At 44.1% G+C, this 12,893-nt stretch overlaps 1 protein-coding gene across 3 annotated transcripts in view; it reads right to left on the bottom strand.

Annotated features, from left to right (window-relative positions):
• Window positions 1-11,931, bottom strand: part of Ark2n (arkadia (RNF111) N-terminal like PKA signaling regulator 2N) — a 76,113-nt gene extending 64,182 nt beyond the window's left edge. For 2 of the 3 annotated variants that reach the window (XM_057788436.1, XM_057788434.1), the window contains exon 1: window positions 11,222-11,474. The gene's annotated coding sequence lies outside the window, so the exon portion shown is untranslated. Of the gene's footprint in view, window positions 1-11,221; window positions 11,475-11,823 lie in introns of those variants that run through there. The other variant, XM_057788435.1, reaches the window with a different exon arrangement.
• Between the last annotated feature and the right edge of the window lie 962 nt (window positions 11,932-12,893).

The following is a 12,893-nucleotide window of genomic DNA, read 5'->3' as shown; positions in this document are numbered from 1 at the left end:
GTGCCCTCTTCTGGCCTGCAGGCATACAGACAGAACATTGTATACATAATAAATATTTTTTTAAAAAAAGGTTCTAAAAAAAAAAAAAAGGACAGCAGCTACAGGATATATAAGCAGTATGTAATACCCTTGTCTAGATTTTTGGCTCAATTAGTACAGACTACTATTATAAACAAATACTATACTACTTTATGACTGTAAATACTGTTTTTGATAACATTCCTGTAAAAACATAAAAACCACCACTGTCTTAACTGATTGGGGAAAATTAATCCCTTGCATACTTTAATACTATACTGAAAAAATGGTATAAAAATATAAACAAAAACAAACACCTTTGGGATGGCAAGATGGCTCAGCAGGTGAAGACACCTATTGCCAAACTTGGAAATCTAAGTTTGATCTCTTGGGCCCAGAGAATGGAGGAAAAGACCTGATTCCTACACACTGTCCTCTGTCTTATACACATATTTCTCTAATAGCTGGAACCAAGAGCCAAAAGAAGAAAAAAGGGAAGAAAAAGATTCTTAAGAACAAGCTGTGGCCAGACATGGTGATGCACACCTTTAATCCCAGCACTTAAGAGGAAGAAGCAGGCCTGCCTGGTCTGCATGGTGAGTTCAGGGCAGCCAGGGCTATGTAGAGAGAGAGGACTATCTCAAAAAACAGAAAAAGAAAAAAAGAAAAGAAAAATCCAGAAAAAGAACAAGTTGTGAGTATTAAGATTACTTCTGCAGTCCCTTTGTCTGGGTTATTAAAATGTATAATAAAAACGTTATCTAGTGTGGTGGTCCATGTTTTTAATCCCAGCATTGAGAGGTAGAGGCCAGTGAATCTGAAAGCAAGGCTAGCCTGGTCCACATATCAAGTTCTCAGGTTTAAAAAAAAAAAAAAAAAAAGTCAAGTAAAGATGTCTGCAGATTCTAGTTTGGGAGTTCTGTTGTTTTTTAGGCAAAGCCTCATTATACAGCCCTGGAACTTGATATGTAGACCAGGCTGTACTACTAGCTCTGCTCACTTAGTCTTTTTATCACAAGAAACAAAAGCAGGAAACATGGAGACAAAACTAGAATGAAGCAAGGCTTTCAAACAGTACTGTGCATCTGCTTCCTTCCTGCTGCTCTGGGAACTGATTGCCACAAAAAGATTTAATGTATTTCACAGGCTAGGTATGCAGTTTTGGTGATGAAGAGAATAATTGCCTAGGATGAACAAGGTCCTGGGTTCCAGCTCTAACACTGGAAAAAATGAAAGACATGTTATTTTACCCATCGTTAGACAAGCTGGCTCTTGGTGCAGTACTGTAATCAGGCAATGACACACCTACCCAACACACCAAAGGCACAAGCAGGACTGAGTTCAAGGACAGCCTGAACTTCAGAGATTCTGTGTTAAAAAAACAAACAAAAAAAAAAAAAAACAAAACAAAAAAAAACACAACAGGGCCTAGGGCTGAAGAGATGGCTCAGAGGTTAAGAGTACTTGCTGCTTACAGAGGACCCAGATTTTGCTGGGTGGTGGCCCACAACCCAAACCTCCAATTCCAGGGAATTCTATACCTTCTTCTGACCTTCACCAGAACACATAGAGCACATACTTACATGCAGGCTATATATTCACAATGAATGAATGAATGAATGAATGAATGAATGAATGAATGAATGAATGGCAAGGCCTAGAGGTGTAGCCCATTAAGCAGAGTATTTTACCCAGCATGCACAAAACCTAGGTTCAATCTCCAACACCCCCATACACACACGCACGCACGCACACACATAGTACAGGCAGCTGTGAAATGTTTTAGGTGGAGAAATGCAACACTAGCATCATCTAAGAATATTAATACCTGACTTATCTAATTTCTCAGACTATAGTCACAACAAATACACTGCTTCAAAAACTTTTGTTTTTTTTAAGTCAGGGCTTCGTGTAGCCCAGATTAGCCTTGAACTCTTGATCTTTCTGCTTACACCTCCCTAGTGCTAGAGTTACAGGCCTGTGCCACCGAGCCCAGTAACAACAACACTCTTAAGTACCAACACAGTAACAACTTTATCTTCCAACAACTTTCAATTATTTGCAAGGATTTTAGGTTAGTTTTTCCAATGAGAATATGTAGCACAGATAATGTGAACTGTGCAGAAAGCAAAGATTAGAACTGAAATTAAAACACCTACAGAATTGCAACGAGCTCTCTGCTCCACAGAGAGCATCCTTCCCCAACTCTCAGAGGGAAGAAATTAAAGAGGTTACAAACAACACACCACACACACAGAGACTCCCAACTGGAAATGATGAAACAAAAGAAATTCATTAATGGAACTGGACAATGACCATCAACAGCAGCTAACATCACGGACAAAATAAAATATGTGCCTCCTGAGGGAAACACTCAACATTAACTATAAAGTCTCCTAGCCATCCAAGAAAAAAAAAACTGACAAAGACTATACATCACAGAAACTGAACCAGATCTACTACTCTCTAAACAGAAGACATCAGTTAGCAATGCACAAGCCAGAAGAACATGCTTACCACCATTGCAGGAATAGAACTAACAAATTCAGACTACAGGAAAGTTTCAGTTTCTTCAGAAATGATGTGTAAAGAAAAAGAGAGGAACTAGAGATTACTACAATACGAAGACTGCATTTGGTCTAAATAACAATATGCTTATGAAATAATGAAGAACCCTGAATGCTCCCATATGACACTAGAAAGTATTAAACTTATCCTTCACTGTGATTAACAGTTGTTTGGTCTTTCTTACTGTGAGGGTGAAGGTGACTGGGAAATGAGTGCCAAATGGCTGGAGTACATAAAAGAAACACTAAAATTAATAAAGCTGAATGGAGTTATCAGTAACATGCTGGATCTGCCCTAACAAGCTTGGAAATATAAACTGTCAGACAGCAACCAGGAAGGCAACTTTGCATGCCTGCCAGCCAGCCTTTTCTCCACTGATACAAGCCCTATAAATAGGCCAAGAGTGATAACAGCTGCTCAAATCACTTCATACTGCAGATACTACCGCTTCTAGCATGTACCTGGCCCTCCACCAGGACTGTGAACAAACCAGCATCAGGTAGGAGGCGAAGGAAGATACCAACTGCAAAAAGCACTGCAGCTGATGAGAGAAATCCTAAAGCACTCATTCTAAAGCACCATTACCATAAATCAAAAATAATTTAAGACACAAGCTTTACATTTCTTTTTTTTTTTTTTTTTTTTTTTTTTTGGTTTTTCGAGACAGGGTTTCTCTGTGGTTTTGGAGCCTGTCCAGGAACTAACTCTTGTAGACCAGGCTGGTCTCGAACTCATGGGTGGTTTTTAAACATAAAGCAAAGAAAGTCAGCCTACAAACCACAATCCCAGAGAATTTAGACAACAATGCAGGCACTAAGAGAGACTTACATAGATCTAATCTACATGGGAAGTAGAAAGTAGAAAAAGACAAGATCTCCTGAGTAAATTGGGAGAATGGGAACCTTGGGGGAGGATTGAAGGAGGGAGGGGAAAGGCAGGGAGGGGAGCAGAGAAAAATGTAGAGCTCAATAAATATCAATAAAAAAATGTATTTTAAAAAAACTAAGGCAGGGGGCTGGAGAGATGGCTCAGAGGTTAAGAGCATTGCCTGCTCTTCCAAAGGTCCTGAGTTCAATTCCCAGCAACCACATGGTGGCTCACAACCATCTGTGATGAGGTCTGGTCCCTCTTCTGGCCTTCAGGCATACACACAGACAGAATATTGTATACATAATAAATCAATAAATAAAAAAAAAACTAAGGCATTCAGAAAACACACTTTAAAATCAACTAGATGAGGATTTTGTTCTTAACACGGAAAGGAAAACAACCTTGTTCTCCTAGAGTTTTATACTCCACACCCGACTTCTCTATCGCTAATACCTTTATCTAATTATAAAGCAGCTAACAAAATACTGACTCTAAACATCATAAAAAGTTATTTCTAGGGGCTGGAGAGATGGCTCAATGGTTAAGAGCGATGGTTGTTCTTCCAGAGGTCCTGAGTTCAATTACCAGCAACCACATGGTAGCTCACAACCATCTGTAATGAGATCTGGTGCCCTCTTCTGGCATGTGGGCATACATGGAGGCAGAATGTTGAATACATAATAGATAGATAGATAGATAGATAGATAGATAGATAGATAGATAGATAGATAGATAGATAGATAGATAGATTCTAAAGATCTGACAACTCCATTTACAAAAAATTCTAATGTCAGTGATCTTAGTTCTGTAATGTCAACCATGCCAATAAAAACTCAATTTATTGACTAACCACAATTCTAAACGCATTCTTAGAAACAGCTGCTCCCGGGCTCCAGGGTTGGAGGGATGGCTCCGCAGCTCAGAGTGCTGACTGCTCTCCCAAAGGACACCAGTTCAGCCCCCAGCACCCACATGGCACTTTACAACTGCCTATAGCTTCAATTCCAGAAAACCCAACACCTTTTTCTGGTCCTCCTTGAGAAAACACAAACTGGCGGCACACATTTACACAAATAAACACACACATACATATAAACAGAAATAATAAAATCATTTTAAATTTTTCAATATAGCAGTGGGCATAGTGGCATGTGCCTTTAACTAAGGTGGATCTCTGTGAGTTCAAGGCCAGTCTGGTCTATGAAGCGAGTCCCAGGGCATTCAGGGCTGTTACCAGAGAAACCTTGTCTCAAACTGCCCCCCCCCAAATTAATATAGCTACTCCAAAATATTAACAGGTTTACCATTGATGCTCTTTGAACAACCACCTAAACTAATTAATTAATACACAGACCTGAATTCAGGTGAAGGAAATGCAGTTTGCACAGCAACTGGCCGTACATTTAAAAAGGTACCCAGTCATTTGTTTAAAGCTTAGCGTCTCTAAGAAAGATGCTGCTTTCAACATCCTACTGAAGACTGGCTCAGAGAGGAAAAGAACAGCTTTGGCCTACAATTGCTGTGAGTGCTGCCCCTTAGAGTATACTTCCTCTGCTCACATTCTAAGGCAGGAAGGGGACTTAGGAATCATCTGGTTCACTAGAATCATTTCCTTAGCTAGAAACAATTTCTTTATCACGTACCCATCCCCACTAGCACTTCAGCATTCAGTAAATGGGGTTTTAAGTTAACTGCTTTGTAAAATTCACCCATATTCACACCAAGTAGGATTTGCTGATAAGACTTACTTTTCATTAATCTTCATCTAATAACTATGAAAAAATTTCAGATAAATGTGTAAATAAAGCCAGGTTCATACTTTATGAATTTACAGTACCTACCTATTGGCTGAGTAAAGACAAATTCCTTATTTTAAACAAAGACATTTACAGAAACCAAGTCAAATCCAGAAATCCCTGAATAGAACTGACCAAATCTGTCATATAGGCTAAAGTATTTTAAAATCACATTAGAGGGGCTGGAGAGATGGCTCAGTGGTTAAGAGTACTGACTGCTCTTCCAGAGGACCTGGGTTCAATTCCCAGCACCCACATGGCAGCTCACAACTGTCTGAAGATCCAGTTGCAGGGGATCTAACACCTTTGTACCAATGCACATAAAAAATAAAGTTAAATAAACCATAAAATATTTAAAAAAAATAAAGTCACATTAGAAACTGTCAGCTGCTGTTACTACTTCTCAAAAAGTCTGTACATATGTGTGTATGCATACATGTGTGTATGTATGTATAGTTTCTCATGTTTCCTCTTCTAGTAGTGCAGAAACACTGAAAAGAAGATAGTTTCTTAGCTCACCCTGTTCCTTCCTTTTACAAGGCCCTGTAGGCTGAGTGTGAAACCCGAATGAACAGCAATCCCACACTTCCCTTAAGTTCAGTAATGAGTTCTGAAAGAATTAAAGTAGGTATATTTAAAAGACAAAGACAAACAAAAACTTTTTATAAAGTTTCGTGACAATAGTCAAATTCAAAGCAACTAAAGAAAAAACTACCAGGGCCAGTGAGTCAGCTCAGCAGAGACACTTTGCCCCTGTGGTAGTGACCCAGACATTCATATACTGATCACTAGGTACCTAGTTGGTGAAGCTGTCTGAGGAAGGATTAGGAGCTGTGGTCTTGTTGGGGCAGGTGTGTCACTGGGAGTGGGTTTTGAGATTTCAAAAATAAGGCCAGGACCAGTCTCAATCTCCCCTGTCCCCTTCTCTGGCTCCTGCTTGTAAATCAGAATGCACTATCTTAGCCACTGATCCAGAGCCTGCCTGCCTTCCACCATGCTCCCCACTACGATGATCGTGGACTTCCCTCTGAAACTGTAAGCAAGTCTCCATTAAACACTGCTTTCCTCTATAAACTGCCTTCGTCATGATGTCTCTTCACACCAATAGAACAGTGACTAATAGAGCAACCAAACCTGACAACCTGTCTGTGATCCAGGAGCTCACATGGTAGGAGAGAACAGATTCTTATCTCCCCACTCGTCAGACACACACAGAGAGACAGACACACACACACAAAGAGCTAAAAAAGTTTTTAAATTAAAAAAATCAAATTTCTCTCTCTTTTTTTTTTTTTTTTTTTTTTTTGGTTTTTCGAGACAAGGTTTCTCTGTGGTTTTGGAGCCTGTCCTGGAACTAGCTCTTGTAGACCAGGCTGGTCTCGAACTCACAGAGATCCGCCTGCCTCTGCCTCCCGAGTGCTGGGATTAAAGGCGTGCGCCACCACCGCCCGGCTAAAAATCAAATTTCTTTAGCCTGATAATCAAGGATCAAAGCAAATTTACTAGGAGCAGGGCAGTGAGAGCTCAGTGACAGTTTGCTTTCCTAGCATACACAATACCTGAGTTCAATCCCCAGCACTGGGGAGAAAACTGAAAACAAGACCAAAGACTTCCTAGGCTAATAAGAAGGCTTAGTGGGTAAAGGAACTTGGTACCAATCCTGAAGAATTTCATCCCTGGAACCAACCAACATGGTTGTCCCTGCTCTCCATACAAGCACTATGACACACACAAGTAAATAGAAAGGAAAAATAAATAAACCAAAGAATTCCTACTTCATCAGACATACAGTAGTTTCTACCAGTAATTCCCACACTCTGAACACTAAGTAGAGGATCACAAATCCCAGGCCAGCCTGGGCTAGATGACTCTGTCTTTAATTGAGTTTTTATTCCAACTGAGGCGGGAAGGGACATCTTAATGAAAAATTCACAACCCATTAGCAAACTAAGAAACCTTCACAACTTGGCCCTATCTCTATTTACCACAGCCACCCCTCTGAAAGTTCAAGGCTCTGGCTACACTGAGCAACTCAGAATTTGATACTCATGATTCCACTTAGGCTGGTCCCTTTCAGGAAGCTTTTCTGGAAACTTATCTCAAACTTTTAAGTACAAAAAACTTGAGGCTTCTTGAGCTTGTTCCATCACAGCTCTATGGAACTGCTGGCAAAAGCTAACAATCAAAAGTTTCAGGATAAGGATAAAGAGGTGACATGTAAAGCCAGAGAGTGGCGGTGCATACCTTTAATCCCAGCACTGGGAAGGCAGAAGCAGGCCAGCCAAGACAACAAAGTAGATTTTTCTCTCTGTGTCTCTGTCTCTCTGTCTCTGTCTCTCTCTCTCTCTCTCTCTCTCACACACACACACACACACACACACACACGTACGTCCCACATGAATATTTTGTCTTTTTCTCCATATCTCTCTAGATATCACTATTTTACTCATGTTATTATCTCTATTTCATTTTGTCTACATAATTATAGTTAACAAAGAAAAATTGAGCCCTAAATCTTTATTAAAGCAGTATATTAAAATCACTGGGTGTGGTCAGGAGACAGAGGCAGGTAGATCTCTATGAATTCGAAGCCAGCCTGGTGTCTACATAGTGAGTTCTAGACCAGCCACAGCTATATAAAGAAACCTTGTCTCAAAAAAAAATTTTAAAAATAAAAAAGTAATATACTAAAATCAGTATGCTTCAAGAGAACACACATTAACAATATATTTTTAGCTTTTGCAGAGTTTCAAGTGTACGCCTAGTTACATGCAGGAAAATAAAAGTCTGAGATAATTATTAAAATTACCAAAATAAGGATTGGGTTGCTACTACATCCAAGCTTTAAAATGGGAGAAAAACACTCAACTTGACCATCCAGCCTGTATATTTATGCACATGTTGGAGCAAAACTGTACAATTAGGGATCCCAGCAAAACAATTTCTTGAATAATGAGTAACTACACAAGCTCACAGAAATTATTAGTTATGTAGTAAACAGATTTGTTTTTGAAGTTCAGTCCCACACTAGGCAGTCCTGAATCTCACTGTGTCTCCCATGTTGGCCTTGAACTCAAAGCAATCTTCTTGCCTCAGTTTGGATTACAGGCATTAAGTCATCACACCTGGCTCAGTAAAGAGATTTAAAGTATCAATACCAGAAATATAAATATAAAGAAATTCAGAAGTATCAATGTCAACACAAATACTATGAGCAAATTTTTTTTTTTTTTTTCGAGACAGGGTTTCTCTGTGGCTTTGGAGCCTGTCCTGGAACTAGCTCTGTAGACCAGGCTGGTCTCGAACTCACAGAGATCCGCCTGCCTCTGCCTCCCGAGTGCTGGGATTAAAGGCGTGCGCCACCACCGCCCGGCTTATGAGCAAATTCTTTAAAGGCCATACACTGAGCACAGAGCTCCAGCAGAATTGCATTATATTTGAAAGTTAGTTAAACTTATCTTTATCATGTAGGGCTTGAATTAGTCACATAAAACAGTCTCATAGGAACGCATGAAGAGTAAACAATGCCAGGAGCAATGGCACATGCCTGCAATCTAGCACTTCAGAGGCAGAGGAAGAGGAACTGCCACAAATTCATGGCCAGTCTGGACCCTGCCCCTCCCTGTCACATACACACCAAAAAAGGTTGAACAAGCTGAATTGTGAACTTAATATGAAGCAAATGATGGACAAGTTTCTTGTTCCAAAATCCAATCCTCTTTCTACAAAGTTGAGGTGCGTCCCATTAAGAATCTTACTTATGGAGCCAGCAAGATGGCTCTGCAGGTTAAAGACTTCCCAGCAATCCTTGGGAAAGAACCAACTCCCACAGACTCCTCTGACCTCCACTTAATGAAACCATGCATCACCCAAACATAAAACTTTCATTCAAATCAAAAAGAAATTCGAGCACTCAGGAGGCTGAGGCAAGAGGACTGAGACTGGCCTGAGCTACAAGGTGAGACTCTAAAGAGTCTGCCAGACTCAGTCCTCTCATCTCTCAGATCTCATACATTTACTTTGATGTTTACACCTACATTAAGATGAAGCAGGGCAGGGTGACGAACCCTAGCATTTGGAAGGTGGAAGAAGAATCAGGAGTTCAAAACCAGCCTGCAGCCGGGCGGTGGTGGCGCACGCCTTTAATCCCAGCACTCGGGAGGCAGAGGCAGGCGGATCTCTGTGAGTTCGAGACCAGCCTGGTCTACAAGAGCTAGTTCCAGAACAGGCTCCAAAACCACAGAGAAACCCTGTCTCGAAAAACCAAAAAAATAAAAAAATAAAAAATAAATTAAAAAAAAAAAAAAAACAGCCTGCGTTACACAAGATCCTGTCACACATACACTCTCAGTGTTTGACGGGGGGTGAGACAGAAACAGAGTGTAAGTTATCATATTAAGAATACAATATTACACAGTAGTGGTGGCATATGCCTTTAATCCCAACACTTGGAAGACAGAGACAGCCAGAGCTACATAGCGAAACCAGGTCTTGAAAAACCAAAACAACAGCATCACTGAGAAGCACTCTAAAAAAAAAAAAAATTTATAGGTTAAAAATATTTTTCTTTCTCATGTAATAAAAATGAATTAAAATTTCATTCAAATTATTTTGAAAGTATGTGGGTCACTGAAGTCAAGTCGAATTTGGCTTCCTTAATTCCAATTTAATTAGTAATTACACATTTATCGACAATCTACTATGCACAATGCACTCTACTTAACATTGTATTAGCGTATAAATATGATCTCCAAAATAGAAAGAAAAAAGGTCACTACTATAATTCTTCAAGATAGCAGAAGATACACATCAACTGTAAGTCTAAACTGCTAGTTAAACCAAAAGGCTCTGATTACTGAACAAACCCAGATCGCCAGAATCAGCAAAACTACATTACAAGGTTAATAGCCTCCATCCTTAAAATATCCCAAGAGGAGAAAAGAGTGATTCAAACGGTTAGCATGCGCCTAACGATACTACACAGTAATAACCTAAGCAAACGGTCAGATGCATTAATAATTAAGTGGCTCAACCTTTACAAAGCGTCATCAGTAAGACTTTCACCCAAATGGATGCAAAGACTCAGATACAAAAAAGCGCAAACGGAGAACTGCAAGCACAAACTGCCTAAGCGGTCCGTAAAGGATCTGGAAGGGCTGCACGGGTCCATTCCTTCAACCGCTAAGCCTCTAGGTTGTGATAACGACGGGGTAAAGGTGAGAATGAATGGCATACCAATCGGATGTGGGGGGGGGGGGGGGCGGACCGCTCCATAAAAGAACACAATATGCTACAAAATTGAGTGCTTTAAGATAAACGGTGAGAAATTATACTGGAGGCGGAGGACTAATAATCTGGGAAGTCTGGGAAGGCAAGAGTCCTTCATCCGGGGGTCGTCAGATTACGTCTGCGCTGGCCTTCAACTAAAGTTGACAAACTCGCAGGTCTGCGTCGCAGACCCAGGCGCACTGATTGGGGGCATCTGGGGACCGCCAGTCGCGGGAGCGGCCAGAGGCCGGTACCAAGCCAAGGAAGCCGTTTCTCGCTCCCCCAAGGCCACCGCCGGAGGGGGCTGTCCGCGGTTCGGGTCCCCGCCGGCGTCCGCCGCCGAGCTGGCGGGGCTGTCGCCTCCGCCGCTCCCCCCGGGCCCGGGCTCGGGAAAGTTGTTCCAAGCCAACTCTGCGGCCTGGGGGCTGCGGTCCCTCCAAGCCGCCGTCCTCTCGGGGCCAGCGGCCGGGGGGGAGGGCACTTCGGCGGGTAGAGGACGGGAGGGTCACCGCAGCGGGGCGAGCGAGGGGTCCCGGCCGCGCCTCCGCCGTCGCGACCCTACGCTCGGACGCCGCAGAGCCCTCTCAGCCCGGCCCGCTCCCCTCAGCCTCCGCAAGCGCCTCGCCGGATCGGCACGCAGCCTCCGCCCCGCGGCTCGCCCCGCAGCCGAGGCCGCTACCCCGCGCCTCGCTGTGCCTCACCTGCGCCCCGCCGTCCGTGCCTTCTAGCGGGCCCCGCGCGCCCCGACGGGGCACGCGCCCACCCCGGGCGACGCTGACGGGCCGCTGACTCGGGCCGCGGCGGCCCCGCCGCCCCCTTCCTCCTCAGACAACTCCCAGCGGCGAACGGAGGAGCGCGGCTGGAGGCCCGGCAGGGGGGAGGGGGGGCAGAGTAAAGCTCGCCGCCTCCGCAGCCTCCAACACCAATTCCCTTCAGGCGTCCGCGCCGCACCAAGAAAATGTCACCAGAGGCCGTTCCGCTCTGCGCCTCACTTCCGCCCGGAACCACAGAGCAGCGCCGGCCGGCTAGAGCGGCCGCCGCGGCGGCGGGAACCCATAGTGCCTGGCGGGCGGCCGGGAGCAAGCCGCACAGCGCCATCTGGCGGTGGGGACGGACGCGCGCCCGCCCTCCGGTGAGCGCGGGTTGCGGCGCGCCCGCTTTCCCGGCTTTTCGCGCGGACCCACTGCTGCTGTGCCCGCCACCTCCATCCAGAAACGTCGGTCTCGGTGAACCAAAATGCCAAGCAATGCAAACCAAGGCCATCGCCTTAAGAGCACGGGAATCCGCTTCCCAAGTGACTCACCCGCTCGCGAAGCTTTTCCGAAGGAAGCGCACGATGTCCGAACCGTAGAGTCACTCCGGCAGGGTGTCCGCTCCCTTCTCTGGTCACAACAGCTCGGCTCCGGGAACCCCTCGGCTCCGACACCCGCACTACCGTCTTGTTCAAGTTTCGGCTCGGGAACGGCGCGGGGCTAGCAGCTAGCGCGCCACCTGCTGGCGGGACCGTCCTCCAGGGGCCCCGCTCGGCCCGCACACGCTTCCGACGCCCAAAATTCCACCTCTGCAGAGTCACTCCGGGGTTTGGCGCGCCCTGGGAAGGGTAACATACTCCGCTGTGAGTTTGGCAGACCTGTTCTTTTTTTCTTTTTTTCTTTTCTTTTCTTTTTTTTTTTTTTTTTTTTTTTTTTGGATTTTTCGAGACAGGGTTTCTCCGTAGCTTTTGGTTCCTGTCCTGGAACTAGCTCTTGTAGACCAGGCTGGTCTCGAACTCACAGAGATCCGCCTGCCTCTGCCTCCCAAGTGCTGGGATTAAAGGCGTGCGCCACCAGCACCCGGCAGACCTGTTCTTAAAATGGGCGCAGGGCACGTGCGGGCCTCGGGACCCGTAGAGAATAGGGTGGGTTTCCACTTGGCAAGTGAAGAGAACTCCAGAGACTGATGCTGAGGACAACCTTACGACACAAGGTCTGACTCCCTAAAAGCGCAGGTTTTAGAGGTGAGGAGGGATATAAAAGGTTTGAGAAGAAAACCCCCCTTTTTTAAAAAATCAGGAATTGAACTGATCCCTTTGATTCCTACAGATGAGAGGCAACTGCTCCACCCCTGAGCACCGTCCCCAGAGCTTTTTCTAGTGTTGAGACACAGTGGTCTAACCGTTTTCCAAACTGGTTTCTGGTAGCGGAGTCTGGAGACAACACACACCACGAAAAGAAAAAGAAAAGATGGGAAAACAAATCCGCCATTGACAAGAGGCTAAAGGGAAAATGGATTTGGTACCTGCCGTGTCTCAGCATCCTTCAGTGGGAGTTACTTTTCTACCTCTCTGGTCTTTTTTTTTTTTTTTTTTTTTTTCCGTTTTTCGAGACAGGGTTT

Source organism: Chionomys nivalis, chromosome 14 (genome assembly GCF_950005125.1).
Source record: "Chionomys nivalis chromosome 14, mChiNiv1.1, whole genome shotgun sequence".
NCBI classification, from domain to species: domain Eukaryota; kingdom Metazoa; phylum Chordata; class Mammalia; order Rodentia; family Cricetidae; genus Chionomys; species Chionomys nivalis.
Note: the sequence above shows the minus strand (reverse complement) of the source record. Positions and strands in the feature narration are given on the sequence as shown.